Consider the following 6666-nt stretch of genomic DNA (forward strand, 5'->3'; position numbering starts at 1 on the left):
TAAACACATAATGAAAACAAACACACCCTCACTGACACTGAGCTGTCTTGTTTAGTGTTTGGTGGCACGTACGTGGAAGTTGCATGGTGCGCAGACGGCCGCGCCACCCACTCTGAAACCAGTCAGCTGAGAGTCCCTCTCAGGCTGGGAGCTGGCAGGCAGTTCGGTACACTGAAATGCTGAAAATGAATAATGCTATACAGTACTGTTTACGGGGGAAAATGCTTACTTATCTACATTTTCAAATCCAGGCCAAAAGGTTGAATGTTACAAGAAGTCACAGAGGGAAACAGAAGGAAAACATGAATTCTGAAAAGTGACAATTCTAATTTGAAAATCAGAACAGTCCAGAAGAGTGAAATGTTATAGTCAATGAACATAATAAATCTATTTTAATATAAAGTTAAATATAATTTATACCGATAGAAAATTAGTATCTTCAAACCTTAAACTAACTAAATATTGAACATGCTAGTTAAAGAACATGTGCATTTGAAGTTATTGGCCTAATGGGACTCTTACATCTCTCTCATCATACTTAGTCCTAACAATGACTCCTGGTTTTTTCCTTCATACAACCTCCAGGTTTACCACATGACTCAGCTAATGGAAAATATCCAATGGCTCAACCTTGCCTATAGGAGAAGGTCTGAACTCTTTGGTCTCGCATTTATATTCTTACTAGTTTGACTTCGACCTGCATTGCCAACCCTAATCCTCACCCAACTCCCCGGGTACCTCTGCTGCAGCAAAGTGAGTCTGATCCCTGTTTCCTAAACTTCCCTGAAGTGTTCCTACGCTTACACCTTTGCTCCACTCTCCTTTCTCCCTTATACACTCCTTATTATTCTGTTTTATCCAAACTCTTCCCTTCTCCAAGGCTCACATCAAGTACAATTTCTTTCTAGTTTGCCCTAACTCAAAGCTACTGTTACCTAACTCCACACACATCTCTGATTATCAACACCAGGCATTTGGCAATGCATTGTGCGCTGCCTTGTTTTGTTAGTTGTTTCTATCACATGCCTGAAGGTTACTTCCCCGGTTGGATTGCAAATTCCTTAAGGATCAGAAGCATATTTTAGCTACCTTTTCTTTCATTTCTATAGCATTTAAAACAGTACCATGCAAATATTAGGTATTCAGAATATAATTCAATCTAGTATCATTTTGGGAGTTTAATTTTAAAAACATCCTGAATCGTTTTCCTCAATACTGTCATATATAAGCTTTGATCTTTGAGATTCTGTTCCGTTAAGCCTAGCATCTTTTAACTTTGACTCTTATTTTAAGTTTTATCAAACAGAATCTCCAAAACTAGTCAACAGAAATGTCCTAAATTAATGTAGGTGACCTAGGTTCGTTTGCTATATTTTGTACAAGTTTTATATGTTGCATCAAGAAAAGCAAATAATTACTGAAATGAGTAATACAGAGCTTCACTGGTTAGTCAGTCTTCTTTTTCCGGAAGCAAAAACTTCCACGCAAGGCTCATTTACATCCGTACCCTGCAAAAGGAAGTTTTGGGCAGTGTCTGCAGACTCTGTTCAACATGCGTGTCCCACTTAACCACATGGTCCTTGTAAAACCACCTATATCCGTTCTCATACACCATGTCTAGCCGTTGTGTTAATCACTACTGACAGCTGCACTTTTTTTTTAAAGTTCTGAGCTCTTTTGTGGCAATGTGAGATGTGGTGGGTTTTGAGTAAAGCGAATGCCACTTTAAAGGCAATCATCCCCAATGTGACTTTTCTATACCATCAAAAAGAGTTATTTGGTTACATGCCCATGTCTTACTCTAGACTTGGAGTTCTTTGAAGGCAGGAACTGTTCATTATTTATTTCTTCATCATCTCCAGGTGCCCAGTGAATGTTTATTGGATAAATATTTGAAGAAAGAATAAAGGAATCGGGGGAACGTGTCTGGGAGGTGGAGAAATTGATAATAGTCCCACAACCAATGAATCAATCGACAAATGTTTACTAAGCACCTGTTCATGAGCCCTGAACTTCAAAGAGAGTGAAGGGAAAGATGCTACAACAGCCTCATCAGGCTCATTTTTTACTCACTTTGAAATGAAAGCAAGTGAAAAGAGAAAGCAGGAGGAAAAAGAGTTCCCTTCTATTCTCCCCTAATTCCTTTCCTGAATGCAGAACTTGCTTGCATGTTCTTAGATTGTTGAGTGCTTGTCTCCCATTCCATACATTACCACAAAAGGCAAAAATTGGTGGTTTATTTAGACTTCTTACTGTTCCAAAAAAAAAAAAAAAAGAAAATGTTTACAACAATATTCAGATGTCCGTCTATTGTTGAAAAATATATAGCAACATTTCTGCACAGCAATAATTTTCTGAAACTGAACAGTAGCTGCAACCTTTAAATGGGGCACATGGGTAATATTTCCAGATTGTCATTATATACAGTTCTGAGGCACATGGAAATTTACAAGCACCATCTGGACCAAACACATGGTTGTTGAAGAATTCTTGATCAAGTTTAGAATGGGAGGGGGAGCGGATGGGGAGTGGCACATTAACTAATTTTGAATTTAGCTATATACCTTAGCTAGGGATAATGGAAAAAACATTGAACTTGGGATAACTTTTCAGTATATGTGCCATGGCTTAGCTGCGTTCATGTCTTTAAACACTTTGGACTTTATCCTCTTCATTGGTTAGAGGGGGTCACTAGATGGTCACTAAAGTGACTTTGGCTTTACCATTTTCTGATTCTTTCATTAACTATCCGATAGAAGTGGAACATAAGACAGGAGAGAAACCTGTATGAAGGGGAGGGAAAGGAAGAATGAGAACTTAGAGGAACCAAACTGATACTGATTGAGTCCCTACTTCCTAGCTACTGTTTTATGTTGTCCCTCTTAACCTTCCCCAACACAACGAGGTAGTTTTATTAAAATCAGTTTATAAATGAAAAACAAGGGCTTAGAGTTCAACGACACATCACAGAGGCAGAACGTGTGTCTGGCCTCATAGGACGCTTCCAAATGACTTGCTGCCTCGGGTGCCTGTCTTTCCACAGAAGATTGGATTAGTGATGCAACAGCTTTACGTGAACGCCGACTCACAGGGCAACATTTGGAACACTGTGACTTTTTAAATGATGTAATTTGTATAAAGCACCTGGCATGAAACCAAGTACTTAGCGCTTAATAAATATCACCCCCATACCTTTTTAGTTGCCTTAGAAATCTTTGCCTTTGTATATTTGACGGGGTAAACTCACAACCTTAGACACTTAGTGATTCAAAGAGTTAGTAACAATAAAATACGAATGTTTTCCTTTACAAAGGAAAATATACATCTCTATCTATATCTGTATTTGTAATCTGCATCTATATGTGTCTGTCTATAGACATACATGTCTTCAAGACTTGAGTCAGGAGCATAGCTTATTTAATTCAAGTAACATGGGAGCTATTTCACAATCACGGACTGGAATCATCCTAACACATTATGTGTATCAGCAGAAATCACCATAACAAAGAGAATCTAACGTAAATCTTGGCATAGTGGTTGCTAAATGCATTTATAAAGGACAATCTAATACATCTCTTTTCCAAGGTGCTAACACAGGCTTGAATAATAAACTCTTCTGTTCTTAGAAACCAGGAATGTCTTTGGGAGTCCTGGAGAAGGAAAAAAAAAAAAATCTCTGTAAGCTGCTCAAGCCCATACTGTTGCCAAATAGAATTAACTCACGTAACACTGGCCCTAACCCTGTTACTTGGAACCCATTTTGAGATCACAGGGCATACATGTTGCTTTGCACTGGTAAGCATGTGGTCAAAATGAGTTAATTATTAGTAATTTAAAAACTACTCAAAGTTTGCTGGTTAATGATAATGGATCAACTTGACTTGATGGTGAGTTCTGGGATGATATGAGAGGGAAGGGACCAGGTGGAAAAGAGGATTACTTTGATTCGTTTGATGTTGAGTGTGGGATGCTACTTCCACACTGAGAAGGGCCCAAGCCAGCCCTGAGAGCCAAGCCACCTGCCGACCTGTGGAAGTCAGGAAGGCAGCGGTATGAAGAGCAGCCAACACCTTACCTAACACTACAAACGGCCTGTGCAGAGTAAATTAAAAAACAAGAGGATTCTTGTTTTTATTGCCTGATTCTATTTTTTGTCCAAATAATATTAAGAAGGAATGTTAAGCTTTTGAAGATACAGATCGAGAAAATGGATTTTTTCTATAACTTTAAATAATTTAAAATGAGGTAGGATCTATTTGACAATACCTATGTGTCTGTACATTAATGCTTAGGGAGAAATATGTATAGTTTTATTTTTATATTTCATTTAATTTGAACTAAAATGAAGCTAGCTCTTCCTTCTTTCCTTCCTTCCTTCCTTTTCTTTGAAGCCCCCCCCCAATCAGTACAAATCTATCCTCTCCCCTGCCCCTCTATACATGGCCAGACTTCTTTTCCCTCTTTGGAAAATATGTACATCAACTGAACTAGAGAGCTAAGGTATTTTACTATTCAAACAAGAGATTTCTCATATGTATGAGTATCAAAAGGCTTTTGAACTAAATTTTGACTCCTATGATTTCTATAATTCTTCACTTTACAAGTCTATTGTAGACACAAAGTGGAGAACTTGAGAGAATTAAAAGTTTACTGTAAACACTGTCAAAAAGATAAAAGATTATAGAATTTCAACAGGAAATTGCTAGATTCATCCTTTTACAAGCAAACTTATGTGGCAATGTCTGATTACCATCAGCTCTGCCATCCGCAAGTGTTCTGAGATACAAGAAAAGGGCAGATTTCTCAAGTTCAGGTAATAAAGTTCATCCTGACCCAAGAGGCACATGGATGAATTCTGTTTAGAGTGAATGTTAATGGCTCTTTGTTGACAAACGATTAAGAAGTACAGCTGCTCCCCCATCTCCTCCATTTTTATTATTCAAACAAAATATAAATTGAAAACGTAGTGTAACAGCATCAGGCTAATCTGATTCAATTTTTATGTAACAAAGTTGTAAATTATTTTTCAGTTGCCATGGACCCCCAGGTTGAAGGTCACATACCCGTGTATGCCCAGATAAACCAAGTGTGCAACCAGGGGCGGAACCTAAATGCTCAGACTGAGGAGTAGGGACTGGATTAAGACTCGGACACCACATGGCAAGACCCAGGTTCCAATTAGACAAAGCCTTGGCATCCCCTGTGGCCGGATACAGTCAGAGCACGTCTCCTGGCATCGCCCATCTCAGGACCCAATCAGATCATACCTCATTACTCTCTGACTATAAAACCTGTCCCAACCCCCTGCTCCGGAAGACAATTTTGAGTTCAACTCCTGTCTCCCTGTTTTGGCTGCCAGACAATAAACCTTTCTCACTGCAAAAACCTGGTGCTTTGGTGTTTGGCTTTTTGTTGCACGTAGGCAAGTTAACCCAATCGTGTTCTGTTACGGTAGGAATATGGAATGTAGAAGAACATTCTTTACTTTGCAAAATGTAAGATTTTACTTAAAGTAATGGGTTACAGGCAAGTAATATGAAATAAAGGAGAAAGCCTGACATGCCTAAAGGCTATTAAATGCTCGCTTTGTAGCAAACAGCGCCCTGGCTGGCAGTGCTTCCTCTGAGAACCATGATCAGGCTTCTGTAGCTTTGGAAATGAGGAAAGCCCCAGCTGTGGGAAGTGGTTTCTCTTCCTTTTCCCTGTGGGTGGTTCTGGGGTAGAAGCAGCTGGAAATCCAGGATTAGAGACACATGAGCTACGCACTTCCCCAAATCAGTATTTCCTCAATGCATTGCACCAGCAATGGGGTGGAGAGGAGGTTATTTTCTGTGTTAGTTCTAGGGTTTAGGAAAGGGGTCCAGAAATAATATTGACAAATTAGACATGGAAAAAGGGAATGCAAATCTACTGAGTATTTCATTAGTGCCAAACACCATGCTGTTATTATGGTGTTTTATTTATTTCTCAGATAAGGAATCTGAGGAATGAGATAAAGAAACTGAGTCTCGGAGAGATTACAAAACATGTCTGAAGTTGTGTAGCAGAATCAGGTTTTGAACCAATATCTGTCAGTTCCTCAGACTCTCTCTCTACTTCATGACTCTGAGCAGCGTCCCCAGAAAGAGCTGAAAAGCAAAGCCGTTATAAACGATCATCACTCCAGGTTAAAAAATTAGGCAAGCAAACAAACAAATCTTGTTTATGTTGTTTCACATTGTTTACCTGTTTGCTTAGAAAGAGATAACGAGCAAAGCCCTCTCAATCAGGCTGCTTCTGTCTTTTGATTTTTGGAGACCTTCTTAGAGTATCTGGGAATATTTAGAAGCTTCTGGAATAATACAACTATCCCAGGTATAGCTTTGCACCCTAAGGCTATGAGGTGACTTCCAGTGTGAAAGAATGCCTGGGGTGATTTCACACACACACATACACGTAAATTACACTACAATATTATATATATATAGGTAGATAATTTATTAGCCTTTGGATTTCTAAATTAATTAAAAACACTGGTTCTAAGTCTAGGATCCCATTTTGGTTAGCAACTATTAATAAATAACTAAGTTGATTTTGATGATAGTTTACAGCAGCTTTGTTCAAACTTCAGTGTTCCTAAGGATCGCTTGCAGGGTTGTTAAAACACAGATTCCTGGGCCGCATCTC

The sequence above is a fragment of the Propithecus coquereli genome, unplaced genomic scaffold, assembly GCF_000956105.1.
Source record: "Propithecus coquereli isolate 6110/MARCELLA unplaced genomic scaffold, Pcoq_1.0 Scaffold97, whole genome shotgun sequence".
NCBI classification, from domain to species: Eukaryota; Metazoa; Chordata; class Mammalia; order Primates; family Indriidae; genus Propithecus; species Propithecus coquereli.